The sequence below is a fragment of the Coffea eugenioides genome, unplaced genomic scaffold (assembly GCF_003713205.1).
Source record: "Coffea eugenioides isolate CCC68of unplaced genomic scaffold, Ceug_1.0 ScVebR1_1095;HRSCAF=1893, whole genome shotgun sequence".
Taxonomy (NCBI): domain Eukaryota; kingdom Viridiplantae; phylum Streptophyta; class Magnoliopsida; order Gentianales; family Rubiaceae; genus Coffea; species Coffea eugenioides.
In genome coordinates, this window is record NW_020861471.1 from 1 (window position 1) to 26,401 (window position 26,401).

The 26,401-nt window shown below is 42.9% G+C and overlaps 46 non-coding genes across 46 annotated transcripts; all 46 read right to left on the reverse strand.

Moving 5' to 3' along the window:
- Positions 1-175: 175 nt before the first annotated feature.
- LOC113754876 lies at positions 176-294 on the reverse strand. Its single transcript, XR_003465431.1, has one exon. It is a non-coding gene; the product is annotated as a 5S ribosomal RNA (ribosomal RNA).
- A 416-nt stretch (positions 295-710) lies between these two features.
- Positions 711-829, reverse strand: LOC113754889. Its single transcript, XR_003465444.1, has one exon. It is a non-coding gene; the product is annotated as a 5S ribosomal RNA (ribosomal RNA).
- Positions 830-1,298: 469 nt separating this feature from the next.
- Positions 1,299-1,417, reverse strand: LOC113754838. Its single transcript, XR_003465396.1, has one exon. It is a non-coding gene; the product is annotated as a 5S ribosomal RNA (ribosomal RNA).
- A 415-nt stretch (positions 1,418-1,832) lies between these two features.
- LOC113754893 lies at positions 1,833-1,951 on the reverse strand. Its single transcript, XR_003465447.1, has one exon. It is a non-coding gene; the product is annotated as a 5S ribosomal RNA (ribosomal RNA).
- A 415-nt stretch (positions 1,952-2,366) lies between these two features.
- Positions 2,367-2,485, reverse strand: LOC113754872. Its single transcript, XR_003465428.1, has one exon. It is a non-coding gene; the product is annotated as a 5S ribosomal RNA (ribosomal RNA).
- A 416-nt stretch (positions 2,486-2,901) lies between these two features.
- LOC113754890 lies at positions 2,902-3,020 on the reverse strand. The gene has a single exon (XR_003465445.1). It is a non-coding gene; the product is annotated as a 5S ribosomal RNA (ribosomal RNA).
- A 416-nt stretch (positions 3,021-3,436) lies between these two features.
- LOC113754849 lies at positions 3,437-3,555 on the reverse strand. Its single transcript, XR_003465406.1, has one exon. It is a non-coding gene; the product is annotated as a 5S ribosomal RNA (ribosomal RNA).
- Positions 3,556-3,970: 415 nt separating this feature from the next.
- LOC113754851 lies at positions 3,971-4,089 on the reverse strand. Its single transcript, XR_003465408.1, has one exon. It is a non-coding gene; the product is annotated as a 5S ribosomal RNA (ribosomal RNA).
- Positions 4,090-4,505: 416 nt separating this feature from the next.
- Positions 4,506-4,624, reverse strand: LOC113754834. Its single transcript, XR_003465392.1, has one exon. It is a non-coding gene; the product is annotated as a 5S ribosomal RNA (ribosomal RNA).
- Positions 4,625-5,039: 415 nt separating this feature from the next.
- Positions 5,040-5,158, reverse strand: LOC113754836. Its single transcript, XR_003465394.1, has one exon. It is a non-coding gene; the product is annotated as a 5S ribosomal RNA (ribosomal RNA).
- Positions 5,159-5,572: 414 nt separating this feature from the next.
- On the reverse strand, positions 5,573-5,691 carry LOC113754863. Its single transcript, XR_003465419.1, has one exon. It is a non-coding gene; the product is annotated as a 5S ribosomal RNA (ribosomal RNA).
- A 417-nt stretch (positions 5,692-6,108) lies between these two features.
- LOC113754845 lies at positions 6,109-6,227 on the reverse strand. The gene has a single exon (XR_003465402.1). It is a non-coding gene; the product is annotated as a 5S ribosomal RNA (ribosomal RNA).
- Positions 6,228-6,642: 415 nt separating this feature from the next.
- On the reverse strand, positions 6,643-6,761 carry LOC113754840. Its single transcript, XR_003465398.1, has one exon. It is a non-coding gene; the product is annotated as a 5S ribosomal RNA (ribosomal RNA).
- Positions 6,762-7,177: 416 nt separating this feature from the next.
- Positions 7,178-7,296, reverse strand: LOC113754853. The gene has a single exon (XR_003465410.1). It is a non-coding gene; the product is annotated as a 5S ribosomal RNA (ribosomal RNA).
- Positions 7,297-7,712: 416 nt separating this feature from the next.
- Positions 7,713-7,831, reverse strand: LOC113754865. The gene has a single exon (XR_003465421.1). It is a non-coding gene; the product is annotated as a 5S ribosomal RNA (ribosomal RNA).
- Positions 7,832-8,247: 416 nt separating this feature from the next.
- Positions 8,248-8,366, reverse strand: LOC113754847. Its single transcript, XR_003465404.1, has one exon. It is a non-coding gene; the product is annotated as a 5S ribosomal RNA (ribosomal RNA).
- Positions 8,367-8,781: 415 nt separating this feature from the next.
- Positions 8,782-8,900, reverse strand: LOC113754839. Its single transcript, XR_003465397.1, has one exon. It is a non-coding gene; the product is annotated as a 5S ribosomal RNA (ribosomal RNA).
- A 414-nt stretch (positions 8,901-9,314) lies between these two features.
- On the reverse strand, positions 9,315-9,433 carry LOC113754873. Its single transcript, XR_003465429.1, has one exon. It is a non-coding gene; the product is annotated as a 5S ribosomal RNA (ribosomal RNA).
- A 415-nt stretch (positions 9,434-9,848) lies between these two features.
- Positions 9,849-9,967, reverse strand: LOC113754892. Its single transcript, XR_003465446.1, has one exon. It is a non-coding gene; the product is annotated as a 5S ribosomal RNA (ribosomal RNA).
- Positions 9,968-10,383: 416 nt separating this feature from the next.
- Positions 10,384-10,502, reverse strand: LOC113754846. Its single transcript, XR_003465403.1, has one exon. It is a non-coding gene; the product is annotated as a 5S ribosomal RNA (ribosomal RNA).
- Positions 10,503-10,917: 415 nt separating this feature from the next.
- LOC113754841 lies at positions 10,918-11,038 on the reverse strand. Its single transcript, XR_003465399.1, has one exon. It is a non-coding gene; the product is annotated as a 5S ribosomal RNA (ribosomal RNA).
- Positions 11,039-11,454: 416 nt separating this feature from the next.
- Positions 11,455-11,573, reverse strand: LOC113754877. The gene has a single exon (XR_003465432.1). It is a non-coding gene; the product is annotated as a 5S ribosomal RNA (ribosomal RNA).
- Positions 11,574-11,988: 415 nt separating this feature from the next.
- LOC113754878 lies at positions 11,989-12,107 on the reverse strand. The gene has a single exon (XR_003465433.1). It is a non-coding gene; the product is annotated as a 5S ribosomal RNA (ribosomal RNA).
- Positions 12,108-12,523: 416 nt separating this feature from the next.
- LOC113754874 lies at positions 12,524-12,642 on the reverse strand. Its single transcript, XR_003465430.1, has one exon. It is a non-coding gene; the product is annotated as a 5S ribosomal RNA (ribosomal RNA).
- A 414-nt stretch (positions 12,643-13,056) lies between these two features.
- Positions 13,057-13,175, reverse strand: LOC113754888. Its single transcript, XR_003465443.1, has one exon. It is a non-coding gene; the product is annotated as a 5S ribosomal RNA (ribosomal RNA).
- A 415-nt stretch (positions 13,176-13,590) lies between these two features.
- Positions 13,591-13,709, reverse strand: LOC113754852. The gene has a single exon (XR_003465409.1). It is a non-coding gene; the product is annotated as a 5S ribosomal RNA (ribosomal RNA).
- Positions 13,710-14,124: 415 nt separating this feature from the next.
- LOC113754854 lies at positions 14,125-14,244 on the reverse strand. The gene has a single exon (XR_003465411.1). It is a non-coding gene; the product is annotated as a 5S ribosomal RNA (ribosomal RNA).
- Positions 14,245-14,657: 413 nt separating this feature from the next.
- Positions 14,658-14,776, reverse strand: LOC113754844. The gene has a single exon (XR_003465401.1). It is a non-coding gene; the product is annotated as a 5S ribosomal RNA (ribosomal RNA).
- Positions 14,777-15,192: 416 nt separating this feature from the next.
- On the reverse strand, positions 15,193-15,311 carry LOC113754880. The gene has a single exon (XR_003465435.1). It is a non-coding gene; the product is annotated as a 5S ribosomal RNA (ribosomal RNA).
- Positions 15,312-15,726: 415 nt separating this feature from the next.
- On the reverse strand, positions 15,727-15,845 carry LOC113754864. The gene has a single exon (XR_003465420.1). It is a non-coding gene; the product is annotated as a 5S ribosomal RNA (ribosomal RNA).
- Positions 15,846-16,291: 446 nt separating this feature from the next.
- On the reverse strand, positions 16,292-16,410 carry LOC113754881. The gene has a single exon (XR_003465436.1). It is a non-coding gene; the product is annotated as a 5S ribosomal RNA (ribosomal RNA).
- Positions 16,411-16,825: 415 nt separating this feature from the next.
- LOC113754855 lies at positions 16,826-16,944 on the reverse strand. Its single transcript, XR_003465412.1, has one exon. It is a non-coding gene; the product is annotated as a 5S ribosomal RNA (ribosomal RNA).
- A 416-nt stretch (positions 16,945-17,360) lies between these two features.
- Positions 17,361-17,479, reverse strand: LOC113754894. The gene has a single exon (XR_003465448.1). It is a non-coding gene; the product is annotated as a 5S ribosomal RNA (ribosomal RNA).
- Positions 17,480-18,409: 930 nt separating this feature from the next.
- Positions 18,410-18,528, reverse strand: LOC113754848. The gene has a single exon (XR_003465405.1). It is a non-coding gene; the product is annotated as a 5S ribosomal RNA (ribosomal RNA).
- Positions 18,529-18,943: 415 nt separating this feature from the next.
- Positions 18,944-19,062, reverse strand: LOC113754866. The gene has a single exon (XR_003465422.1). It is a non-coding gene; the product is annotated as a 5S ribosomal RNA (ribosomal RNA).
- Positions 19,063-19,478: 416 nt separating this feature from the next.
- LOC113754882 lies at positions 19,479-19,597 on the reverse strand. The gene has a single exon (XR_003465437.1). It is a non-coding gene; the product is annotated as a 5S ribosomal RNA (ribosomal RNA).
- A 415-nt stretch (positions 19,598-20,012) lies between these two features.
- On the reverse strand, positions 20,013-20,131 carry LOC113754856. The gene has a single exon (XR_003465413.1). It is a non-coding gene; the product is annotated as a 5S ribosomal RNA (ribosomal RNA).
- A 415-nt stretch (positions 20,132-20,546) lies between these two features.
- Positions 20,547-20,665, reverse strand: LOC113754835. Its single transcript, XR_003465393.1, has one exon. It is a non-coding gene; the product is annotated as a 5S ribosomal RNA (ribosomal RNA).
- Positions 20,666-21,660: 995 nt separating this feature from the next.
- Positions 21,661-21,779, reverse strand: LOC113754850. The gene has a single exon (XR_003465407.1). It is a non-coding gene; the product is annotated as a 5S ribosomal RNA (ribosomal RNA).
- Positions 21,780-22,194: 415 nt separating this feature from the next.
- On the reverse strand, positions 22,195-22,315 carry LOC113754842. Its single transcript, XR_003465400.1, has one exon. It is a non-coding gene; the product is annotated as a 5S ribosomal RNA (ribosomal RNA).
- Positions 22,316-22,728: 413 nt separating this feature from the next.
- Positions 22,729-22,847, reverse strand: LOC113754883. The gene has a single exon (XR_003465438.1). It is a non-coding gene; the product is annotated as a 5S ribosomal RNA (ribosomal RNA).
- A 415-nt stretch (positions 22,848-23,262) lies between these two features.
- Positions 23,263-23,381, reverse strand: LOC113754857. Its single transcript, XR_003465414.1, has one exon. It is a non-coding gene; the product is annotated as a 5S ribosomal RNA (ribosomal RNA).
- Positions 23,382-23,796: 415 nt separating this feature from the next.
- Positions 23,797-23,915, reverse strand: LOC113754867. Its single transcript, XR_003465423.1, has one exon. It is a non-coding gene; the product is annotated as a 5S ribosomal RNA (ribosomal RNA).
- Positions 23,916-24,331: 416 nt separating this feature from the next.
- LOC113754837 lies at positions 24,332-24,450 on the reverse strand. The gene has a single exon (XR_003465395.1). It is a non-coding gene; the product is annotated as a 5S ribosomal RNA (ribosomal RNA).
- A 956-nt stretch (positions 24,451-25,406) lies between these two features.
- On the reverse strand, positions 25,407-25,525 carry LOC113754868. The gene has a single exon (XR_003465424.1). It is a non-coding gene; the product is annotated as a 5S ribosomal RNA (ribosomal RNA).
- A 416-nt stretch (positions 25,526-25,941) lies between these two features.
- On the reverse strand, positions 25,942-26,060 carry LOC113754884. Its single transcript, XR_003465439.1, has one exon. It is a non-coding gene; the product is annotated as a 5S ribosomal RNA (ribosomal RNA).
- Positions 26,061-26,401: the final 341 nt, after the last annotated feature.

Genomic DNA, 26,401 nt, shown 5'->3' on the forward strand with positions numbered 1-26,401 from the left:
TTGAGCGATGATCCAGGCTTTGATCGAGCCGTACCGTTCCTGAATTCTCTCGCGCCTTCAGATCCGCCTTCATGCTTCGAGAAGAAGCAAAATATAAAGCAATCGTTCCGAAGGACCTAAATTACTACAGGATAAAGAACGAATAGAAAATTTGAATTTCGAAACAAAAAAGAGTGGGGTGCAACAAGAGGAATTCCCAGGGGGTCTCCCGTCCTAATACTGCTCACGCCCAAGCACGCTTAACTTCGGAGTTCTGATGGGATCCGGTGCATTAGTGCTGGTATGATCGCACCCGCCATGTTCTTTTCGCTTTATTCTTTTAAACTACCCCGTCCTGCGAAGCAGTGTGGCTTTTCTAGACCGAAATTCATTTTAAGCGTCAATTGAAGCATTTTCCTCTTATCCTTTTATTTATTTACTTTATATTTTTTTTTGTTATTGATTTGCCCCCTGTTTTTTTCCATCATCCCGCAACTCTAAATTATCATGAAATCAATCCTTCACGCTTGCGGTGATACATTTGCGCCGACAAATTTGAGCGACGATCCGGGCTTTGATCGAGCCGTACCGTTCCTGATTTGTCTCGCGCCTTCAGATCCTCCTTCACGCTTCGACAAGAAGCAAAATATTAAGCAATCGTTCCGACGGAGCTAAATTACTACAGGATAAAGAAACGAATAGGAAATTTGGATTTCGAAACAAAAAAGAGAGGGGTGCAACACGAGGACTTCCCAGGGGGTCACCAATCCTAGTACTACTCTCGCCCAACCACGCTTAATTTCGGAGTTCTGATGGGATCCGGTGCATTAGTGCTGGTATGATCGCTCCCGCCATATTCCTTTCGCTTTATTCTTTTAAACTACCCCGTCCTGCGAAGCAGTGTGGCTTTTTTAGACCGAAATTCATTTTAAGCGTCAATTCAAGCATTTTTCTCTTATTCTTTTATTTATTTGCTTTCATATTTTTTTTTGCTATTGATTTGCACCCTGTTTTTTTCCATCATCCCGCAACTCTAAATTATCATAAAATCAATCCTTCACGCTTGCGGTGGTACATTTGCGCCGACAAATTTGAGCGACGATCCGGGCTTTGATCGAGCCGTACCGTTCCTGATTTGTCTCGCGCCTTCAGATCCTCCTTCACGCTTCGACAAGAGGCAAAATATTAAGCAATCGTTCCGACGGAGCTAAATTACTACAGGATAAAGAACGAATAGGAAATTTGGATTTCGAAACAAAAAAGAGAGGGGTGCAACACGAGGACTTCCCAGGGGGTCACCAATCCTAGTACTACTCTCGGGGGTGCAACACGAGGACTTCCCAGGGGGTCACCAATCCTAGTACTACTCTCGCCCAACCACGCTTAATTTCAGAGTTCTGATGGGATCCGGTGCATTAGTGCTGGTATGATCGCTCCCGCCATATTCCTTTCGCTTTATTCTTTTAAACTACCCCGTCCTGCGAAGCAGTGTGGCTTTTTTAGACCGAAATTCATTTTAAGCGTCAATTCAAGCATTTTTCTATATCCTTATATTTATTTGCTTTCATATTTTTTTTTGTTATTGATTTGCACCCTGTTTTTTTCCGTAATCGCGCAACAATAAATTGTCATGAAATTAATCCATCACGCTTGCGCTGATACATTTGCGCCGACAAATTTGAGCGATGATCCGGGCTTTGATCGAGCCGTACCGTTCCTGAATTCTCTCGCGCCTTCAGATCCGCCTTCATGCTTCGAGAAGAAGCAAAATATAAAGCAATCGTTCCGAAGGACCTAAATTACTACAGGATAAAGAACGAATAGAAAATTTGAATTTCGAAACAAAAAAGAGAGGGGTGCAACAAGAGGAATTCCCAAGGGGTCACCCATCCTAATACTGCTCACGCCCAAGCACGCTTAACTTCGGAGTTCTGATGGGATACGGTGCATTAGTGCTGGTATGATCGCACCCACAACGTTCCTTTCGCTTTATTCTTTTAAACTACCCCGTCCAGCGAAGCAGTGTGGCTTTTCTAGACCGGAATTCATTTTAAGCGTCAATTGAAGCATTTTCCTCTTATACTTTTATTTATTTACTTTATATTTTTTTTTGTTATTGATTTGCACCCTGTTTTTTTCCATCATCCCGCAACTCTAAATTATCATAAAATCAATCCTTCACGCTTGCGGTGATACATTTGCGCCGACAAATTTGAGCGATGATCCGGGCTTTGATCGAGCCGTACCGTTCCTGAATTCTATCGCGCCTTCAGATCCGCCTTCATGCTTCGAGAAGAAGCAAAATATAAAGCAATCGTTCCGAAGGACCTAAATTACTACAGGATAAAGAACGAATAGAAAATTTGAATTTCGAAACAAAAAAAAGTGGGGTGCAACAAGAGGAATTCCCAGGGGGTCACCCGTCCTAATACTGCTCACGCCCAAGCACGCTTAACTTCGGAGTTCTGATGGGATCCGGTGCATTAGTGCTGGTATGATCGCACCCGCCATGTTCCTTTCGCTTTATTCTTTTAAACTACCCCGTCCTGCGAAGCAGTGTGGCTTTTCTAGACCGGAATTCATTTTAAGCGTCAATTGAAGCATTTTCCTCTTATCCTTTTATTTATTTACTTTATTATTTTTTTTTGTTATTGATTTGCACCCTGTTTTTTTCCATCATCCCGCAACTCTAAATTATCATAAAATCAATCCTTCACGCTTGCGGTGATACATTTGCGCCGACAAATTTGAGCGACGATCCGGGCTTTGATCGAGCCGTACCGTTCCTGATTTGTCTCGCGCCTTCAGATCCTCCTTCACGCTTCGACAAGAAGCAAAATATTAAGCAATCGTTCCGACGGAGCTAAATTACTACAGGATAAAGAACGAATAGGAAATTTGGATTTCGAAACAAAAAAGAGAGGGGTGCAACACGAGGACTTCCCAGGGGGTCACCAATCCTAGTACTACTCTCGCCCAACCACGCTTAATTTCGGAGTTCTGATGGGATCCGGTGCATTAGTGCTGGTATGATCGCTCCCGCCATATTCCTTTCGCTTTATTCTTTTAAACTACCCCGTCCTGCGAAGCAGTGTGGCTTTTTTAGACCGAAATTCATTTTAAGCGTCAATTCAAGCATTTTTCTCTTATCCTTTTATTTATTTGCTTTCATATTTTTTTTTGTTATTGATTTGCACCCTGTTTTTTTCCCTCATCGCGCAAGTCTAAATTGTCATGAAATCAATCCATCACGCTTGCGGTGATATATTTGCGCCGACAACTTTGGGCGACGATCCGGGGTTTGATCGAACCGTACCGTTCCTGATTTGTCTCGCGCCTTCAGGCTCGCCTTCATGCTTCGACAAGAAGCAAAATATAAATCAATCTTTCCGACGGAGCTAAATTACTACAGGATAAAGAACGAATAGGAAATTTGGATTTCGAAACAAAAAAAATAGGGGTGCAACACGAGAACTTCCCAGGTGGTCACCCATTCTAGTACTACTCACGCCCAAGCACGCTTAACTTCGGAGTTCTGATGGGATCCGGTGCATTAGGGCTGGAATGATCGCACCCGCCATGTTCCTTTCGCTTTATTCTTTTAAACTACCCCGTCCTGCGAAGCAGTGTGGCTTTTCTAGACCGGAATTCATTTTAAGCGTTCATTGAAGCATTTTCCTCTTATCCTTTTATTTATTTACTTTATATTTTATTTTGTTATTGATTTGCACCCTGTTTTTTTCCATCATCCCGCAACTCTAAATTATCATGAAATCAATCCTTCACGCTTGCGGTGATACATTTGCGCCGACAAATTTGAGCGACGATCCGGTCTTTGATCGAGCCGTACCGTTCCTGATTTGTCTCGCGCCTTCAGATCCGCCTACATCCTTCGACAAGAAGCAAAATATAAAGCAATCGTTTCAACGGAGCTAAATTACCACAGGATAAACAATGAATAGGAAATTTGGATTTCGAAAGAAAAAAGAGAGGGGTGCAACACGAGGACTTCCCAGGGGGTCACCCATCCTAGTACTACTCTCGCCCAAGCATGCTTAACTTCGGAGTTCTGATGGGATCCGGTCCATTAGTGCTGGTATGATCGCACCCGCCATGTTCCTTTCGCTTTATTCTTTTAAACCATCCCGTCCTGCGAAGCAGTGTGGTTTTTCTAGACCGGAATTCCTTTTAAGCGTCAATTCAAGTATTTTCCTCTTACCCTTTTTTTTATTTGCTTTCATATTTTTTTTTGTTATTGATTTGCACCCTGTTTTTTTCCCTCATCGCGCAACTCTAAATTGCCATGAAATCAATCCATCACGCTTGCGCTGATACATTTGCGCCGACAAATTTGAGCGACGATCCGGGTTTTGATCGAGCCGTACCGTTCCTGATTTGTCTCGCGCCTTCAGATCCGCCTTCATGCGTCGACAAGAAGCAAAATATGAAGCAATCGTTCCGACGGAGCTAAATTACTACAGGATAAAGAACGAATACGAAATTTGGATTTCGAAACAAAAAAAAGAGGGGTGCAACACGAGAACTTCCCAGGGGGTCACCCATTCTAGTACTACTCTCGCCCAAGCACGCTTAACTTCGGAGTTCTGATGGGATCCGGTGCATTAGTGCTGGTATGATCGCACCCGCCATGTTCCTTTCGCTTTATTCTTTTAAACTACCCCGTCCTGCGAAGCAGTGTGGCTTTTCTAGACCGGAATTCATTTTAAGCGTCAATTGAAGCATTTTCCTCTTATCCTTTTATTTATTTACTTTATTTTTTTTTTGTTATTGATTTGCACCCTGTTTTTTTCCATCATCCCGCAACTCTAAATTATCATAAAAATCAATCCTTCACGCTTGCGGTGATACATTTGCGCCGACAAATTTGAGCGACGATCCGGGCTTTGATCGAGCCGTACCGTTCCTGATTTGTCTCGCGCCTTCAGATCCTCCTTCACGCTTCGACAATAAGCAAAATATTAAGCAATCGTTCCGACGGAGCTAAATTACTACAGGATAAAGAACGAATAGGAAATTTGGATTTTGAAACAAAAAAGAGAGGGGTGCAACACGAGGACTTCCCAGGGGGTCACCTATGCAAGTACTACTCTGGGCCAAACACGCTTAACTTCGGAGTTCTGATGGGATCCGGTGCATTAGTGCTGGTATGATCGCACCCGCCATATTCCTTTCGCTTTATTCTTTTAAACTACCTCGTCCTGCGAAGCAGTGTGGCTTTTCTAGACCGAAATTCATTTTAAGCGTCAATTCAAGCATTTTCCTCTTATCCTTTTATTTATTTTCTTTTATATATTTTTTTTATTGATTTACACCCTGTTTTTTTCCCTCATCGCGCAAGTCTAAATTGTCATGAAATCAATCCTTCACGCTTACGGAGATATATTTGCGCCGACAACTTTGGGCGACGATCCGGGGTTTGATCGAACCGTACCGTTCCTGATTTGTCTCGCGCCTTCAGACTCGCCTTCATGCTTCGACAAGAAGCAAAATATAAAGCAATCTTTCCGACGGAGCTAAATTACTACAGGATAAAGAACGAATAGGAAATTTGGATTTCGAAACAAAAAAAATAGGGGTGCATCACGAGAACTTCCCAGGGGGTCACCCATTCTAGTACTACTCTCGCCCAAGCACGCTTAACTTCGGAGTTCTGATGGGATCCGGTGCATTAGGGCTGGAATGATCGCACCCGCCATGTTCCTTTCGCTTTATTCTTTTAAACTACCCCGTCCTGCGAAGCAGTGTGGTTTTTCTAGACCGGAATTCCTTTTAAGCGTCAATTGAAGCATTTTCCTCTTATACTTTTATTTATTTACTTTATATATTTTTTTTGTTATTGATTTGCACCCTGTTTTTTTCCATCATCCCGCAACTCTAAATTATCATGAAATCAATCCTTCACGCTTGCGGTGATACATTTGCGCCGACAAATTTGAGCGACGATCCGGGCTTTGATCGAGCCGTACCGTTCCTGATTTGTCTCGCGCCTTCAGATCCGCCTTCACGCTTCGACAATAAGCAAAATATTAAGCAATCGTTCCGACTGGAGCTAAATTACTACAGGATAAAGAACGAATAGGAAATTTGGATTTCGAAACAAAAAAAATAGGGGTGCAACACGAGAACTTCCCAGGTGGTCACCCATTCTAGTACTACTCTCGCCCAAGCACGCTTAACTTCGGAGTTCTGATGGGATCCGGTGCATTAGGGCTGGAATGATCGCACCCGCCATGTTCCTTTCGCTTTATTCTTTTAAACTACCCCGTCCTGCGAAGCAGTGCGTCTTTTCTAGACCGGAATTCATTTTAAGCGTTAATTGAAGCATTTTCCTCTTATCCTTTTATTTATTTACTTTATATTTTTTTTTGTTATTGATTTGCACCCTGTTTTTTTCCATCATCCCGCAACTCTAAATTATCATGAAATCAATCCTTCACGCTTGCGGTGATACATTTGCGCCGACAAATTTGAGCGACGATCCGGTCTTTGATCGAGCCGTACCGTTCCTGATTTGTCTCGCGCCTTCAGATCCGCCTACATCCTTCGACAAGAAGCAAAATATAAAGCAATCGTTTCAACGGAGCTAAATTACTACAGGATAAACAACGAATAGGAAATTTGGATTTCGAAAGAAAAAAGAGAGGGGTGCAACACGAGGACTTCCCAGGGGGTCACCCATCCTAGTACTACTCTCGCCCAAGCATGCTTAACTTCGGAGTTCTGATGGGATCCGGTGCATTAGTGCTGGTATGATCGCACCCGCCATGTTCCTTTCGCTTTATTCTTTTAAACCATCCCGTCCTGCGAAGCAGTGTGGTTTTTCTAAACCGGCATTCCTTTTAAGCGTCAATTCAAGTATTTTCCTCTTACCCTTTTTTTTATTTGCTTTCATATTTTTTTTTGCTATTGATTTGCACCCTGTTTTTTTCCCTCATCGCGCAACTCTAAATTGCCATGAAATCAATCCATCACGCTTGCGCTGATACATTTGCGCCGACAAATTTGAGCGACGATCCGGGCTTTGATCGAGCCGTACCGTTCCTGATTTGTCTCGCGCCTTCAGATCCGCCTTCATGCTTCGACAAGAAGCAAAATATGAAGCAATCATTCCGACGGAGCTAAATTACTACAGGATAAAGAACGAATACGAAATTTGGATTTCGAAACAAAAAAAAGAGGGGTGCAACACGAGAACTTCCCAGGGGGTCACCCATTCTAGTACTACTCTCGCCCAAGCACGCTTAACTTCGGAGTTCTGATGGGATCCGGTGCATTAGTGCTGGTATGATCGCACCCGCCATGTTCCTTTCGCTTTATTCTTTTAAACCATCCCGTCCTGCGAAGCAGTGTGGTTTTTCTAAACCGGCATTCCTTTTAAGCGTCAATTCAAGCATTTTTCTCTTATCCTTTTTTTTATTTGCTTTCATATTTTTTTTTGCTATTGATTTGCACCCTGTTTTTTTCCCTCATCGCGCAACTCTAAATTGCCATGAAATCAATCCATCACGCTTGCGCTGATACATTTGCGCCGACAAATTTGAGCGACGATCCGGGCTTTGATCGAGCCGTACCGTTCCTGATTTGTCTCGCGCCTTCAGATCCGCCTTCATGCTTCGACAAGAAGCAAAATATGAAGCAATCATTCCGACGGAGCTAAATTACTACAGGATAAAGAACGAATACGAAATTTGGATTTCGAAACAAAAAAAAGAGGGGTGCAACACGAGAACTTCCCAGGGGGTCACCCATTCTAGTACTACTCTCGCCCAAGCACGCTTAACTTCGGAGTTCTGATGGGATCCGGTGCATTAGTGCTGGTATGATCGCACCCGCCATATTCCTTTCGCTTTATTCTTTTAAACTACCCCGTCCTGCGAAGCAGTGTGGCTTTTCTAGACCGAAATTCATTTTAAGCGTCAATTCAAGCATTTTCCTCTTATCCTTTTATTTATTTGCTTTCATATTTTTTTTTGTTATTGATTTGCACCCTGTTTTTTTCCCTCATCGCGCAAGTCTAAATTGTCATGAAATCAATCCATCACGCTTACGGTGATATATTTGCGCCGACAACTTTGGGCGACGATCCGGGGTTTGATCGAACCGTACCGTTCCTGATTTGTCTCGCGCCTTCAGACTCGCCTTCATGCTTCGACAAGAAGCAAAATATAAAGCAATCTTTCCGACGGAGCTAAATTACTACAGGATAAAGAACGAATAGGAAATTTGGATTTCGAAACAAAAAAAATAGGGGTGCAACACGAGAACTTCCCAGGGGGTCACCCATTCTAGTACTACTCTCGCCCAAGCACGCTTAACTTCGGAGTTCTGATGGGATCCGGTGCATTAGGGCTGGAATGATCGCACCCGCCATGTTTCTTTCGCTTTATTCTTTTAAACTACCCCGTCCTGCGAAGCAGTGTGGCTTTTCTAGACCGGAATTCATTTTAAGCGTTAATTGAAGCATTTTCCTCTTATCCTTTTATTTATTTACTTTATATTTTATTTTGTTATTGATTTGCACCCTGTTTTTTTCCATCATCCCGCAACTCTAAATTATCATGAAATCAATCCTTCACGCTTGCGGTGATACATTTGCGCCGACAAATTTGAGCGATGATCCGGGCTTTGATCGAGCCGTACCGTTCCTGATTTGTCTCGCGCCTTCGGATCCTCCTTCACGCTTCGACAAGAAGCAAAATATTAAGCAATCGTTCCGAAGGACCTAAATTACTACAGGATAAAGAACGAATAGAAAATTTGAATTTCGAAACAAAAAAGAGTGGGGTGCTACAAGAGGAATTCCCAGGGGGTCACCCGTCCTAATACTGCTCACGCCCAAGCACGCTTAACTTCGGAGTTCTGATGGGATACGGTGCATTAGTGCTGGTATGATCGCACCCACAACGTTCCTTTCGCTTTATTCTTTTAAACTACCCCGTCCAGCGAAGCAGTGTGGCTTTTCTAGACCGGAATTCATTTTAAGCGTCAATTGAAGCATTTTCCTCTTATACTTTTATTTATTTACTTTATATTTTTTTTTGTTATTGATTTGCACCCTGTTTTTTTCCATCATCCCGCAACTCTAAATTATCATAAATCAATCCTTCACGCTTGCGGTGATACATTTGCGCCGACAAATTTGAGCGATGATCCGGGCTTTGATCGAGCCGTACCGTTCCTGAATTCTCTCGCGCCTTCAGATCCGCCTTCATGCTTCGAGAAGAAGCAAAATATAAAGCAATCGTTCCGAAGGACCTAAATTACTACAGGATAAAGAACGAATAGAAAATTTGAATTTCGAAACAAAAAAGAGTGGGGTGCAACAAGAGGAATTCCCAGGGGGTCACCCGTCCTAATACTGCTCACGCCCAAGCACGCTTAACTTCGGAGTTCTGATGGGATCCGGTGCATTAGTGCTGGTATGATCGCACCCGCCATGTTCCTTTCGCTTTATTCTTTTAAACTACCCCGTCCTGCGAAGCAGTGTGGCTTTTCTAGACCGGAATTCATTTTAAGCGTCAATTGAAGCATTTTCCTCTTATCCTTTTATTTATTTACTTTATATTTTTTTTTGTTATTGATTTGCACCCTGTTTTTTTCCATCATCCCGCAACTCTAAATTATCATAAAATCAATCCTTCACGCTTGCGGTGATACATTTGCGCCGACAAATTTGAGCGACGATCCGGGCTTTGATCGAGCCGTACCGTTCCTGATTTGTCTCGCGCCTTCAGATCCTCCTTCACGCTTCGACAAGAAGCAAAATATTAAGCAATCGTTCCGACGGAGCTAAATTACTACAGGATAAAGAACGAATAGGAAATTTGGATTTCGAAACAAAAAAGAGAGGGGTGCAACACGAGGACTTCCCAGGGGGTCACCAATCCTAGTACTACTCTCGCCCAACCACGCTTAATTTCGGAGTTCTGATGGGATCCGGTGCATTAGTGCTGGTATGATCGCTCCCGCCATATTCCTTTCGCTTTATTCTTTTAAACTACCCCGTCCTGCGAAGCAGTGTGGCTTTTCTAGACCGAAATTCATTTTAAGCGTCAATTCAAGCATTTTCCTCATATCCTTTTATTTATTTGCTTTCATATTTTTTTTTGTTATTGATTTGCACCCTGTTTTTTTCCCTCATCGCGCAAGTCTAAATTGTCATGAAATCAATCCATCACGTTTGCGGTGATATATTTGCGCCGACAACTTTGGGCGACGATCCGGGGTTTGATCGAACCGTACCGTTCCTGATTTGTCTCGCGCCTTCAGGCTCGCCTTCATGCTTCGACAAGAAGCAAAATATAAAGCAATCTTTCCGACGGAGCTAAATTACTACAGGATAAAGAACGAATAGGAAATTTGGATTTCGAAACAAAAAAAATAGGGGTGCAACACGAGAACTTCCCAGGTGGTCACCCATTCTAGTACTACTCTCGCCCAAGCACGCTTAACTTCGGAGTTCTGATGGGATCCGGTGCATTAGGGCTGGAATGATCGCACCCGCCATGTTCCTTTCGCTTTATTCTTTTAAACTACCCCGTCCTGCGAAGCAGTGCGTCTTTTCTAGACCGGAATTCATTTTAAGCGTTAATTGAAGCATTTTCCTCTTATCCTTTTATTTATTTACTTTATATTTTTTTTTGTTATTGATTTGCACCCTGTTTTTTTCCATCATCCCGCAACTCTAAATTATCATGAAATCAATCCTTCACGCTTGCGGTGATACATTTGCGCCGACAAATTTGAGCGACGATCCGGTCTTTGATCGAGCCGTACCGTTCCTGATTTGTCTCGCGCCTTCAGATCCGCCTACATCCTTCGACAAGAAGCAAAATATAAAGCAATCGTTTCAACGGAGCTAAATTACCACAGGATAAACAACGAATAGGAAATTTGGATTTCGAAAGAAAAAAGAGAGGGGTGCAAGACGAGGACTTCCCAGGGGGTCACCCATCCTAGTACTACTCTCGCCCAAGCATGCTTAACTTCGGAGTTCTGATGGGATTTTCGTTCCATTAGTGCTGGTATGATCGCACCCGCCATGTTCCTTTCGCTTTATTCTTTTAAACCATCCCGTCCTGCGAAGCAGTGTGGTTTTTCTAGACCGGAATTCCTTTTAAGCGTCAATTCAAGTATTTTCCTCTTACCCTTTTTTTTATTTGCTTTCATATTTTTTTTTGTTATTGATTTGCACCCTGTTTTTTTCCCTCATCGCGCAACTCTAAATTGCCATGAAATCAATCCATCACGCTTGCGCTGATACATTTGCGCCGACAAATTTGAGCGACGATCCGGGTTTTGATCGAGCCGTACCGTTCCTGATTTGTCTCGCGCCTTCAGATCCGCCTTCATGCGTCGACAAGAAGCAAAATATGAAGCAATCGTACCGACGGAGCTAAATTACTACAGGATAAAGAACGAATACGAAATTTGGATTTCGAAACAAAAAAAAGAGGGGTGCAACACGAGAACTTCCCAGGGGGTCACCCATTCTAGTACTACTCTCGCCCAAGCACGCTTAACTTCGGAGTTCTGATGGGATCCGGTGCATTAGTGCTGGTATGATCGCACCCGCCATGTTCCTTTCGCTTTATTCTTTTAAACTACCCCGTCCTGCGAAGCAGTGTGGCTTTTCTAGACCGGAATTCATTTTAAGCGTCAATTGAAGCATTTTCCTCTTATCCTTTTATTTATTTACTTTATATTTTTTTTTGTTATTGATTTGCACCCTGTTTTTTTCCATCATCCCGCAACTCTAAATTATCATAAAATCAATCCTTCACGCTTGCGGTGATACATTTGCGCCGACAAATTTGAGCGACGATCCGGGCTTTGATCGAGCCGTACCGTTCCTGATTTGTCTCGCGCCTTCAGATCCGCCTTCATGCGTCGACAAGAAGCAAAATATGAAGCAATCGTTCCGACGGAGCTAAATTACTACAGGATAAAGAACGAATACGAAATTTGGATTTCGAAACAAAAAAAAGAGGGGTGCAACACGAGAACTTCCCAGAGGGTCACCCATTATAGTACTACTCTCGCCCAACCACGCTTAATTTCGGAGTTCTGATGGGATCCGGTGCATTAGTGCTGGTATGATCGCTCCCGCCATATTCCTTTCGCTTTATTCTTTTAAACTACCCCGTCCTGCGAAGCAGTGTGGCTTTTTTAGACCGAAATTCATTTTAAGCGTCAATTCAACCATTTTCCTCTTATCCTTATATTTATTTGCTTTCATATTTTTTTTTGTTATTGATTTGCACCCTGTTTTTTTCCGTCATCGCGCAACAATAAATTGTCATGAAATTAATCCATCACGCTTGCGCTGATACATTTGCGCCGACAAATTTGAGCGACGATCCGGGCTTTGATCGAGCCGTACCGTTCCTGATTTGTCTCGCGCCTTCAGATCCTCCTTCACGCTTCGACAAGAAGCAAAATATTAAGCAATCGTTCCGAAGGACCTAAATTACTACAGGATAAAGAACGAATAGAAAATTTGAATTTCGAAACAAAAAAGAGTGGGGTGCAACAAGAGGAATTCCCAGGGGGTCACCCGTCCTAATACTGCTCACGCCCAAGCACGCTTAACTTCGGAGTTCTGATGGGATCCGGTGCATTAGTGCTGGTATGATCGCACCCCAACGTTCCTTTCGCTTTATTCTTTTAAACTACCCCGTCCTGCGAAGCAGTGTGGCTTTTCTAGACCGGAATTCATTTTAAGCGTCAATTGAAGCATTTTCCTCTTATACTTTTATTTATTTACTTTATATTTTTTTTTGTTATTGATTTGCACCCTGTTTTTTTCCATCATCCCGCAACTCTAAATTATCATAAAATCAATCCTTCACGCTTGCGGTGATACATTTGCGCCGACAAATTTGAGCGACGATCCGGGCTTTGATCGAGCCGTACCGTTCCTGATTTGTCTCGCGCCTTCAGATCCGCCTTCATGCGTCGACAAGAAGCAAAATATGAAGCAATCGTTCCGACGGAGCTAAATTACTACAGGATAAAGAACGAATACGAAATTTGGATTTCGAAACAAAAAAAAGAGGGGTGCAACACGAGAACTTCCCAGGGGGTCACCCATTCTAGTACTACTCTCGCCCAAGCACGCTTAACTTCGGAGTTCTGATGGGATCCGGTGCATTAGTGCTGGTATGATCGCACCCGCCATGTTCCTTTCGCTTTATTCTTTTAAACTACCCCGTCCTGCGAAGCAGTGTGGCTTTTCTAGACCGGAATTCATTTTAAGCGTCAATTGAAGCATTTTCCTCTTATCCTTTTATTTATTTACTTTATATTTTTTTTTGTTATTGATTTGCACCCTGTTTTTTTCCATCATCCCGCAACTCTAAATTATCATAAAATCAATCCTTCACGCTTGCGGTGATACATTTGCGCCGACAAATTTGAGCGACGATCCGGGCTTTGATCGAGCCGTACCGTTCCTGATTTGTCTCGCTCCTTCAGATCCGCCTTCATGCGTCGACAAGAAGCAAAATATGAAGCAATCGTTCCGACGGAGCTAAATTACTACAGGATGAAGAACGAATACGAAATTTGGATTTCGAAACAAAAAAAAGAGGGGTGCAACACGAGAACTTCCCAGGGGGTCACCCATTCTAGTACTACTCTCGCCCAAGCACGCTTAACTTCGGAGTTCTGATGGGATACGGTGCATTAGTGCTGGTATGATCACACCCACAACGTTCCTTTCGCTTTATTCTTTTAAACTACCCCGTCCAGCGAAGCAGTGTGGCTTTTCTAGACCGGAATTCATTTTAAGCGTCAATTGAAGCATTTTCCTCTTATACTTTTATTTATTTACTTTATATTTTTTTTTGTTATTGATTTGCACCCTATTTTTTTCCATCATCCCGCAACTCTAAATTATCATAAAATCAATCCTTCACGCTTGCGGTGATACATTTGCGCCGACAAATTTGAGCGACGATCCGGGCTTTGATCGAGCCGTACCGTTCCTGATTTGTCTCGCGCCTTCAGATCCGCCTTCATGCGTCGACAAGAAGCAAAATATGAAGCAATCGTTCCGACGGAGCTAAATTACTACAGGATGAAGAACGAATACGAAATTTGGATTTCGAAACAAAAAAAAGAGGGGTGCAACACGAGAACTTCCCAGGGGGTCACCCATTCTAGTACTACTCTCGCCCAAGCCACGCTTAACTTCGGAGTTCTGATGGGATCCGGTGCATTAGTGCTGGTATGATCGCACCCGCCATGTTCCTTTCGCTTTATTCTTTTAAACACCCCGTCCTGCGAAGCAGTGTGGCTTTTCTAGACCGAATTCATTTTAAGCGTTAATTGAAAGCATTTTCCTCTTATCCTTTATTTATTTACTTTATATTTTTTTTTTGTTATTGATTTGCACCCTGTTTTTTTCCCTCATCCCGCAACTCTAAATTATCATGAAATCAATCTTCACGCTTGCGGTGAAACATTTGCGCCGACAAATTTGAGCGACGATCCGGGCTTTTGATCGAGCCGTACCGTTCCTGATTTGTCTCGCTCCTTCAGACCGCTTTCATGCTTCGACAAGAAGCAAAATATAAAGCAATAGTTCCGACGGAGCTAAATTACTACAGGATAAAGAACGAATAGAAAATTTGGATTTTGAAACAAAAAAGAGAGGGGTGCAACACGAGGACTTCCCAAGGGGTCACCCATCCTAGTACTACTCTCTCCCAAGCACGCTTAACTTCGGAGTTCTGATGGGATCCGGTGCATTAGTGCTGGTATGATCGCACCCGCCATATTCCTTTCGCTTTATTCTTTTAAACTACCTCGTCCTGCGAAGCAGTGTGGCTTTTCTAGACCGAAATTCATTTTAAGCGTCAATTCAAGCATTTTCCTCTTATCCTTTTATTTATTTGCTTTCATATATTTTTTTTTATTGATTTACACCCTGTTTTTTTTCCCTCATCGCGCAAGTCTAAATTGTCATGAAATCAATCCTTCACGCTTGCGGTGATACATTTGCGTCGACAAATTTGAGCGACGATCCGGGCTTTGATCGAGCCGTACCGTTCCTGATTTGTCTCTCGCCTTCAGATCCTCCTTCACGCTTCGACAAGAAGCAAAATATTAAGCAATCGTTCCGACGGAGCTAAATTACTACAGGATAAAGAACGAATAGGAAATTTGGATTTCGAAACAAAAAAAATAGGGGTGCAACAAGAGAACTTCCCAGGGGGTCACCCATTCTAGTACTACTCTCGCCCAAACACGCTTAACTTCGGAGTTCTGATGGGATCCGGTGCATTAGGGCTGGAATGATCGCACCCGCCATGTTTCTTTCGCTTTATTCTTTTAAACTACCCCGTCCTGCGAAGCAGTGTGGCTTTTCTAGACCGGAATTCATTTTAAGCGTTAATTGAAGCATTTTCCTCTTATCCTTTTATTTATTTATTTTATATTTTTTTTTGTTATTGATTTGCACCCTGTTTTTTTCCATCATCCCGCAACTCTAAATTATCATGAAATGAATCCTTCACGCTTGCGGTGATACGTTTGCGCCGACAAATTTGAACGACGATCCGGTCTTTGATCGAGCCGTACCGTTCCTGATTTGTCTCGCGCCTTCAGATCCGCCTACATCCTTCGACAAGAAGCAAAATATAAAGCAATCGTTTCAACGGAGATAAATTACTACAGGATAAACAACGAATAGGAAATTTGAATTTCGAAAGAAAAAAGAGAGGGGTGCAACACGAGGACTTCCCAGGGGGTCACCGATCCTAGTACTACTCTCGCCCAAGCATGCTTAACTTCGGAGTCCTGATGGGATCCGGTGCATTAGTGCTGGTATGATCGCACCCGCCATGTTCCTTTCGCTTTATTCTTTTAAACCATCCCGTCCTGCGAAGCAGTGTGGTTTTTCTAGACCGGAATTCCTTTTAAGCGTCAATTCAAGTATTTTCCTCTTACCCTTTTTTTTATTTGCTTTCATATTTTTTTTTGTTATTGATTTGCACCCTGTTTTTTTTCATCATCCCGCAACCCCAAATTATCATGAAATCAATCCTTCACGCTTGCGGTGATACGTTTGCGCCGACAAATTTGAGCGGTGATACGTTTGCGCCGACAAATTTGAGCGGCGATCCGGGCTTTGATCGAGCCGTACCGTTCCTGATTTGTCTCGCGCCTTCAGATCCTCCTTCACGCTTCGACAAGAAGCAAAATATTAAGCAATCGTTCCGACGGAGCTTAATTACTACAGGATAAAGAACGAATAGGAAATTTGGATTTCGAAACAAAAAAGAGAGGGGTGCAACACGAGGACTTCCCAGGGGGTCACCAATCCAAGTACTACTCTCGCCCAAACACGCTTAATTTCGAAGTTCTGATGGGATCCGGTGCATTAGTGCTGGTATGATCGCACCCGCCATATTCCTTTCGCTTTATTCTTTTAAACTACCCCGTCCTGCGAAGCAGTGTGGCTTTTCTAGACCGAAATTCATTTTAAGCGTCAATTCAAGCATTTTCCTCTTATCCTTTTATTTATTTGCTTTCATATATTTTTTTTTATTGATTTGCACCCTGTTTTTTTCCCTCATCGCGCAAGTCTAAATTGTCATGAAATCAATCCATCACGCTTGCGGTGATATATTTGCGCCGACAACTTTGGGCGACGATCCGGGGTTTGATCGAACCGTACCGTTCCTGATTTGTCTCGCGCCTTCAGACTCGCCTTCATGCTTCGACAAGAAGCAAAATATGAAGCAATCTTTCTGACGGAGCTAAATTACTACAGGATAAAGAACGAATAGGAAATTTGGATTTCAAAACAAAAAAAATAGGGGTGCAACACGAGAACTTCCCAGGGGGTCACCCATTCTAGTACTACTCTCGCCCAAACACGCTTAACTTCGGAGTTCTGATGGGATCCGGTGCATTAGGGCTGGAATGATCGCACCCGCCATGTTTCTTTCGCTTTATTCTTTTAAACTACCCCGTCCTGCGAAGCAGTGTGGCTTTTCTAGACCGGAATTCATTTTAAGCGTTAATTGAAGCATTTTCCTCTTATCCTTTTATTTATTTACTTTATATTTTTTTTTTGTTATTGATTTGCACCCTGTTTTTTTCCATCATCCCGCAACTCTAAATTATCATGAAATGAATCCTTCACGCTTGCAGTGATACGTTTGCGCCGACAAATTTGAACGACGATCCGGTCTTTGATCGAGCCGTACCGTTCCTGATTTGTCTCGCGCCTTCAGATCCGCCTACATCCTTCGACAAGAAGCAAAATATAAAGCAATCGTTTCAACGGAGATAAATTACTACAGGATAAACAACGAATAGGAAATTTGGATTTCGAAAGAAAAAAGAGAGGGGTGCAACACGAGGACTTCCCAGGGGGTCACCGATCCTAGTACTACTCTCGCCCAAGCATGCTTAACTTCGGAGTCCTGATGGGATCCGGTGCATTAGTGCTGGTATGATCGAACCCGCCATGTTCCTTTCGCTTTATTCTTTTAAACCATCCCGTCCTGCGAAGCAGTGTGGTTTTTCTAGACCGGAATTCCTTTTAAGCGTCAATTCAAGTATTTTCCTCTTACCCTTTTTTTATTTGGCTTTCATATTTTTTTGTTATTGATTTGCACCCTTGTTTTTTTTCATATTCCCGCAACCCCAAATTATCATGAAATCAATCTTCACGCTGTGCGGTGTATACGTTTGCGCCGGACAATTTGAGCGCGTCCGGCTTTGATCGAGCCGTACCGTCTATTTGTCTCGCGCCTTCAGATCCTCCTTCACGCTTCGACAGAAGCAAAATATTAAGCAATCGTTCCGACGGAGCTTAATACTACAGGTAAAGAACGAATAGGAATTGGGATCAAACAAAAAAGAGAGGTTTGCAAATACTGAGGACTTCCCAGGCGGGGTCACCAATCCAAGTACTACTCTCGCCCCAACACGCTAATTTCGAAAGTTCTGAATGGGATCGGTCATTAGTGCTGGTATTGATCGCACCCGCCATTCCTTCGCTTTATTTTTTAAACTACCCGTCTGCAACAGTGTGCTTTTCTAGACCGAAATTCATTTTTTTAGCGTCATTCAAGCCATTGTCCTTTATCCTTTTATTGATTTGCCTTTCATATATTTTTTTTTATTGATTTGCACCCTGTTTTTTCCCTCATGCGCAAGTCTAAGATGTCATGAAATCAAAATCCATCACGCATGCGGATGATTAATATTTGCAGCCGACAACTTGGCGACGATCCGGGTTGGATCGACGTACCTTCCTGATTTGTCTCGCCCTTCAACTCGCCTTCATGCTTCGACAAAAAGAAAATATGAAGCAATCTTCTCTGACGGAGCTAAATTACTACAGGATAAAGAACGAATAGGAAATTTGGATTTCGAAACAAAAAAAATAGGGGTGCAACACGAGAACTTCCCAGGGGGTCACCCATTCTAGTACTACTCTCGCCCAAGCACGCTTAACTTCGGAGTTCTGATGGGATCCGGTGCATTAGGGCTGGAATGATCGCACCCGCCATGTTTCTTTCGCTTTATTCTTTTAAACTACCCCGTCCTGCGAAGCAGTGTGGCTTTTCTAGACCGGAATTCATTTTAAGCGTTAATTGAAGCATTTTCCTCTTATCCTTTTATTTATTTATTTTATATTTTTTTTTGTTATTGATTTGCACCCTGTTTTTTTCCATCATCCCGCAACTCTAAATTATCATGAAATGAATCCTTCACGCTTGCGGTGATACGTTTGCGCCGACAAATTTGAACGACGATCCGGTCTTTGATCGAGCCGTACCGTTCCTGATTTGTCTCGCGCCTTCAGATCCGCCTACATCCTTCGACAAGAAGCAAAATATAAAGCAATCGTTTCAACGGAGATAAATTACTACAGGATAAACAACGAATAGGAAATTTGGATTTCGAAAGAAAAAAGAGAGGGGTGCAACACGAGGACTTCCCAGGGGGTCACCGATCCTAGTACTACTCTCGCCCAAGCATGCTTAACTTCGGAGTCCTGATGGGATCCGGTGCATTAGTGCTGGTATGATCGCACCCGCCATGTTCCTTTCGCTTTATTCTTTTAAACCATCCCGTCCTGCGAAGCAGTGTGGTTTTTCTAGACCGGAATTCCTTTTAAGCGTCCATTCAAGTATTTTCCTCTTACCCTTTTTTTTATTTGCTTTCATATTTTTTTTTGTTATTGATTTGCACCCTGTTTTTTTTCATCATCCCGCAACCCCAAATTATCATGAAATCAATCCTTCACGCTTGCGGTGATACGTTTGCGCCGACAAATTTGAGCGGCGATCCGGGCTTTGATCGAGCCGTACCGTTCCTGATTTGTCTCGCGCCTTCAGATCCTCCTTCACGCTTCGACAAGAAGCAAAATATTAAGCAATCGTTCCGACGGAGCTTAATTACTACAGGATAAAGAACGAATAGGAAATTTGGATTTCGAAACAAAAAAGAGAGGGGTGCAACACGAGGACTTCCCAGGGGGTCACCAATCCAAGTACTACTCTCGCCCAAACACGCTTAATTTCGAAGTTCTGATGGGATCCGGTGCATTAGTGCTGGTATGATCGCACCCGCCATATTCCTTTCGCTTTATTCTTTTAAACTACCCCGTCCTGCGAAGCAGTGTGGCTTTTCTAGACCGAAATTCATTTTAAGCGTCAATTCAAGCATTTTCCTCTTATCCTTTTATTTATTTGCTTTCATATATTTTTTTTTATTGATTTGCACCCTGTTTTTTTCCCTCATCGCGCAAGTCTAAATTGTCATGAAATCAATCCATCACGCATGCGGTGATATATTTGCGCCGACAACTTTGGGCGACGATCCGGGGTTTGATCGAACCGTACCGTTCCTGATTTGTCTCGCGCCTTCAGACTCGCCTTCATGCTTCGACAAGAAGAAAAATATGAAGCAATCTTTCTGACGGAGCTAAATTACTACAGGATAAAGAACGAATAGGAAATTTGGATTTCGAAACAAAAAAAATAGGGGTGCAACACGAGAACTTCCCAGGGGGTCACCCATTCTAGTACTACTCTCGCCCAAACACGCTTAACTTCGGAGTTCTGATGGGATCCGGTGCATTAGGGCTGGAATGATCGCACCCGCCATGTTTCTTTCGCTTTATTCTTTTAAACTACCCCGTCCTGCGAAGCAGTGTGGCTTTTCTAGACCGGAATTCATTTTAAGCGTTAATTGAAGCATTTTCCTCTTATCCTTTTATTTATTTATTTTATATTTTTTTTTGTTATTGATTTGCACCCTGTTTTTTTCCATCATCCCGCAACTCTAAATTATCATGAAATGAATCCTTCACGCTTGCGGTGATACGTTTGCGCCGACAAATTTGAACGACGATCCGGTCTTTGATCGAGCCGTACCGTTCCTGATTTGTCTCGCGCCTTCAGATCCGCCTACATCCTTCGACAAGAAGCAAAATATAAAGCAATCGTTTCAACGGAGATAAATTACTACAGGATAAGCAACGAATAGGAAATTTGGATTTCGAAAGAAAAAAGAGAGGGGTGCAACACGAGGACTTCCCAGGGGGTCACCGATCCTAGTACTACTCTCGCCCAAGCATGCTTAACTTCGGAGTCCTGATGGGATCCGGTGCATTAGTGCTGGTATGATCGAACCCGCCATGTTCCTTTCGCTTTATTCTTTTAAACCATCCCGTCCTGCGAAGCAGTGTGGTTTTTCTAGACCGGAATTCCTTTTAAGCGTCAATTCAAGTATTTTCCTCTTACCCTTTTTTTTATTTGCTTGTGCATATATTTTTTTGTTATGATTTGCACCCGTGTTTTTTTTTCATCATTCCCGCAACCCCGCAAATATCATGAAATCAATCCCTTCCACGCTTGCGGTGATACATTTGCGCCGACAAATGTGAGCGACGATCCGGGCTTTGATCGAGCCGTACCGTTCCTGATTTGTCTCGCGCCTTCAGACCCGCCTTCACGCTTCGACAAGAAGCAAAATATAAAGCAATCGTTCCGACGGAGCTAAATTACTACAGGATAAAGAACGAATAGGAAATTTGGATTTCGAAACAAAAAAGAGAGGGGTGCAACAAGAGGACTTCCCAGGGGGTTCACCAATCCAAGTACTACTTCTCGCCAAAACACGCCTTATTTCGAAAGTTCTGATGGGATCCGGTGCATTATGCTGGTATGATCGCACCGCCATTATTCCTTAGTTGCTGGTATGATCGCACCCGCCCATATTCCTTTCGCTTTATTCTTTTAAACTACCCCGTCCTGCGAAGCAGTGTGGCTTTTTTAGACCGAAATTCATTTTAAGCGACAATTCAAGCATTTTTCTCTTATCCTTTTATTTATTTGCTTTCATATTTTTTTTTGTTATTGATTTGCACCCTGTTTTTTTCCCTCATCGCGCAAGTCTAAATTGTCATGAAATCAATCCATCACGCTTACGGTGATATATTTGCGCCGACAACTTTGGGCGACGATCCGGGGTTTGATCGAACCGTACCGTTCCTGATTTGTCTCGCGCCTTCAGGCTCGCCTTCATGCTTCGACAAGAAGCAAAATATAAATCAATCTTTCCGACGGAGCTAAATTACTACAGGATAAAGAACGAATAGGAAATTTGGATTTCGAAACAAAAAAAATAGGGGTGCAACACGAGAACTTCCCAGGTGGTCACCCATTCTAGTACTACTCACGCCCAAGCACGCTTAACTTCGGAGTTCTGATGGGATCCGGTGCATTAGGGCTGGAATGATCGCACCCGCCATGTTCCTTTCGCTTTATTCTTTTAAACTACTCCGTCCTGCGAAGCAGTGTGGCTTTTCTAGACCGGAATTCATTTTAAGCGTTCATTGAAGCATTTTCCTCTTATCCTTTTATTTATTTACTTTATATTTTATTTTGTTATTGATTTGCACCCTGTTTTTTTCCATCATCCCGCAACTCTAAATTATCATGAAATCAATCCTTCACGCTTGCGGTGATACATTTGCGCCGACAAATTAGAGCGACGATACGGTCTTTGATCGAGCCGTACCGTTCCTGATTTGTCTCGCGCCTTCAGATCCGCCTACATCCTTCGACAAGAAGCAAAATATAAAGCAATCGTTTCAACGGAGCTAAATTACCACAGGATAAACAACGAATAGGAAATTTGGATTTCAAAAGAAAAAAGAGAGGGGTGCAAGACGAGGACTTCCCAGGGGGTCACCCATCCTAGTACTACTCTCGCCCAAGCATGCTTAACTTCGGAGTTCTGATGGGATTTTCGTTCCATTAGTGCTGGTATGATCGCACCCGCCATGTTCCTTTCGCTTTATTCTTTTAAACCATCCCGTCCTGCGAAGCAGTGTGGTTTTTCTAGACCGGAATTCCTTTTAAGCGTCAATTCAAGTATTTTCCTCTTACCCTTTTTTTTATTTGCTTTCATATTTTTTTTTTGTTATTGATTTGCCCCCTGTTTTTTTCCATCATCCCGCAACTCTAAATTATCATGAAATCAATCCTTCACGCTTGCGCTGATACATTTGCGCCGACAAATTTGAGCGACGATCCGGGCTTTGATCGAGCCGTACCGTTCCTGATTTGTCTCGCGCCTTCAGATCCTCCTTCACGCTTCGACAAGAAGCAAAATATTAAGCAATCGTTCCGACGGAGCTAAATACAGGATAAAGAACGAATAGGAAATTTGGATTTCGAAACAAAAAAGAGAGGGGTGCAACACGAGGACTTCCCAGGGGGTCACCAATCCAAGTACTACTCTCGCCCAAACACGCTTAATTTCGAAGTTCTGATGGGATCCGGTGCATTAGTGCTGGTATGATCGCACCCGCCATATTCCTTTCGCTTTATTCTTTTAAACTACCCCGTCCTGCGAAGCAGTGTGGCTTTTCTAGACCGAAATTCATTTTAAGCGTCAATTCAAGCATTTTCCTCTTATCCTTTTATTTATTTGCTTTCATATATTTTTTTTTATTGATTTGCACCCTGTTTTTTTCCCTCATCGCGCAAGTCTAAATTGTCATGAAATCAATCCATCACGCTTGCGGTGATATATTTGCGCCGACAACTTTGGGCGACGATCCGGGGTTTGATCGAACCGTACCGTTCCTGATTTGTCTCGCGCCTTCAGACTCGCCTTCATGCTTCGACAAGAAGCAAAATATGAAGCAATCTTTCTGACGGAGCTAAATTACTACAGGATAAAGAACGAATAGGAAATTTGGATTTCGAAACAAAAAAAATAGGGGTGCAACACGAGAACTTCCCAGGGGGTCACCCATTCTAGTACTACTCTCGCCCAAACACGCTTAACTTCGGAGTTCTGATGGGATCCGGTGCATTAGGGCTGGAATGATCGCACCCGCCATGTTTCTTTCGCTTTATTCTTTTAAACTACCCCGTCCTGCGAAGCAGTGTGGCTTTTCTAGACCGGAATTCATTTTAAGCGTTAATTGAAGCATTTTCCTCTTATCCTTTTATTTATTTACTTTATATTTTTTTTTGTTATTGATTTGCACCCTGTTTTTTTCCATCATCCCGCAACTCTAAATTATCATGAAATGAATCCTTCACGCTTGCGGTGATACGTTTGCGCCGACAAATTTGAACGACGATCCGGTCTTTGATCGAGCCGTACCGTTCCTGATTTGTCTCGCGCCTTCAGATCCGCCTACATCCTTCGACAAGAAGCAAAATATAAAGCAATCGTTTCAACGGAGATAAATTACTACAGGATAAACAACGAATAGGAAATTTGAATTTCGAAAGAAAAAAGAGAGGGGTGCAACACGAGGACTTCCCAGGGGGTCACCGATCCTAGTACTACTCTCGCCCAAGCATGCTTAACTTCGGAGTCCTGATGGGATCCGGTGCATTAGTGCTGGTATGATCGCACCCGCCATGTTCCTTTCGCTTTATTCTTTTAAACCATCCCGTCCTGCGAAGCAGTGTGGTTTTTCTAGACCGGAATTCCTTTTAAGCGTCCATTCAAGTATTTTCCTCTTACCCTTTTTTTTATTTGCTTTCATATTTTTTTTTGTTATTGATTTGCACCCTGTTTTTTTTCATCATCCCGCAACCCCAAATTATCATGAAATCAATCCTTCACGCTTGCGGTGATACGTTTGCGCCGACAAATTTGAGCGGCGATCCGGGCTTTGATCGAGCCGTACCGTTCCTGATTTGTCTCGCGCCTTCAGATCCTCCTTCACGCTTCGACAAGAAGCAAAATATTAAGCAATCGTTCCGACGGAGCTTAATTACTACAGGATAAAGAACGAATAGGAAATTTGGATTTCGAAACAAAAAAGAGAGGGGTGCAACACGAGGACTTCCCAGGGGGTCACCAATCCAAGTACTACTCTCGCCCAAACACGCTTAATTTCGAAGTTCTGATGGGATCTGGTGCATTAGTGCTGGTATGATCGCACCCGCCATATTCCTTTCGCTTTATTCTTTTAAACTACCCCGTCCTGCGAAGCAGTGTGGCTTTTCTAGACCGAAATTCATTTTAAGCGTCAATTCAAGCATTTTCCTATTATCCTTTTATTTATTTGCTTTCATATTTTTTTTTGTTATTGATTTGCCCCCTGTTTTTTTTTTTTTTTTCCCTCATGCAGCAAGCTAATTGTCATGAAATCAAATCCAATCACGCTTTCGGTGATATATTGCCGCCGACAACTTGGGCGACGATCCGGGTTTGATCGAACCGTACCGTCCTGATTTGTCTCGCGCCTTCAGACGCCTCATGCTTCGACAAGTAATGCAAAATATAGCAAATCTTTCTGAACGGAGCTAATCACTACATGGAATAAAGAACGAATAGAAATTTGGAAATTTCAAAACAAAAAAAATAGGGGTGCAACACAGAACTTCCCAGGGGGTCCACCCAGTCTATACTACTCTCGCCCAAACAGCGCTTAATCGGAGTTCTGATGGATCCGGTGCATAGGGCTGGAAATATCGCACCGTGCCATGTTTCTTGATCGCTTTATCTTTTAAACTACCCATCCTGCGAAGACAAGTGGCTTTTTTTCTAGACAGGCACACACTTAAGCGTTAATTGAAGCATTTTCCTATTATCCTTTTATTAATTTACTTTATATTTTTTTTTGTTATTGATTTGCACCCTGTTTTTTTCCATCATCCCGCAACTCTAAATTATCATGAAATGAATCCTTCACGCTTGCGGTGATACGTTTGCGCCGACAAATTTGAACGACGATCCGGTCTTTGATCGAGCCGTACCGTTCCTGATTTGTCTCGCGCCTTCAGATCCGCCTACATCCTTCGACAAGAAGCAAAATATAAAGCAATCGTTTCAACGGAGATAAATTACTACAGGATAAACAACGAATAGGAAATTTGGATTTCGAAAGAAAAAAGAGAGGGGTGCAACACGAGGACTTCCCAGGGGGTCACCGATCCTAGTACTACTCTCGCCCAAGCATGCTTAACTTCGGAGTCCTGATGGGATCCGGTGCATTAGTGCTGGTATGATCGCACCCGCCATGTTCCTTTCGCTTTATTCTTTTAAACCATCCCGTCCTGCGAAGCAGTGTGGTTTTTCTAGACCGGAATTCCTTTTAAGCGTCAATTCAAGTATTTTCCTCTTACCCTTTTTTTTATTTGCTTTCATATTTTTTTTTGTTATTGATTTGCACCCTGTTTTTTTTCATCATCCCGCAACCCCAAATTATCATGAAATCAATCCTTCACGCTTGCGGTGATACGTTTGCGCCGACAAATTTGAGTGGCGATCCGGGCTTTGATCGAGCCGTACCGTTCCTGATTTGTCTCGCGCCTTCAGATCCTCCTTCACGCTTCGACAAGAAGCAAAATATTAAGCAATCGTTCCGACGGAGCTAAATTACTACAGGATAAAGAACGAATAGGAAATTTGGATTTCGAAACAAAAAAGAGAGGGGTGCAACACGAGGACTTCCCAGGGGGTCACCAATCCAAGTACTACTCTCGCCCAAACACGCTTAATTTCGAAGTTCTGATGGGATCCGGTGCATTAGTGCTGGTATGATCGCACCCGCCATATTCCTTTCGCTTTATTCTTTTAAACTACCCCGTCCTGCGAAGCAGTGTGGCTTTTCTAGACCGAAATTCATTTTAAGCGTCAATTCAAGCATTTTCCTCTTATCCTTTTATTTATTTGCTTTCATATATTTTTTTTTATTGATTTGCACCCTGTTTTTTTCCCTCATCGCGCAAGTCTAAATTGTCATGAAATCAATCCATCACGCATGCGGTGATATATTTGCGCCGACAACTTTGGGCGACGATCCGGGGTTTGATCGAACCGTACCGTTCCTGATTTGTCTCGCGCCTTCAGACTCGCCTTCATGCTTCGACAAGAAGCAAAATATGAAGCA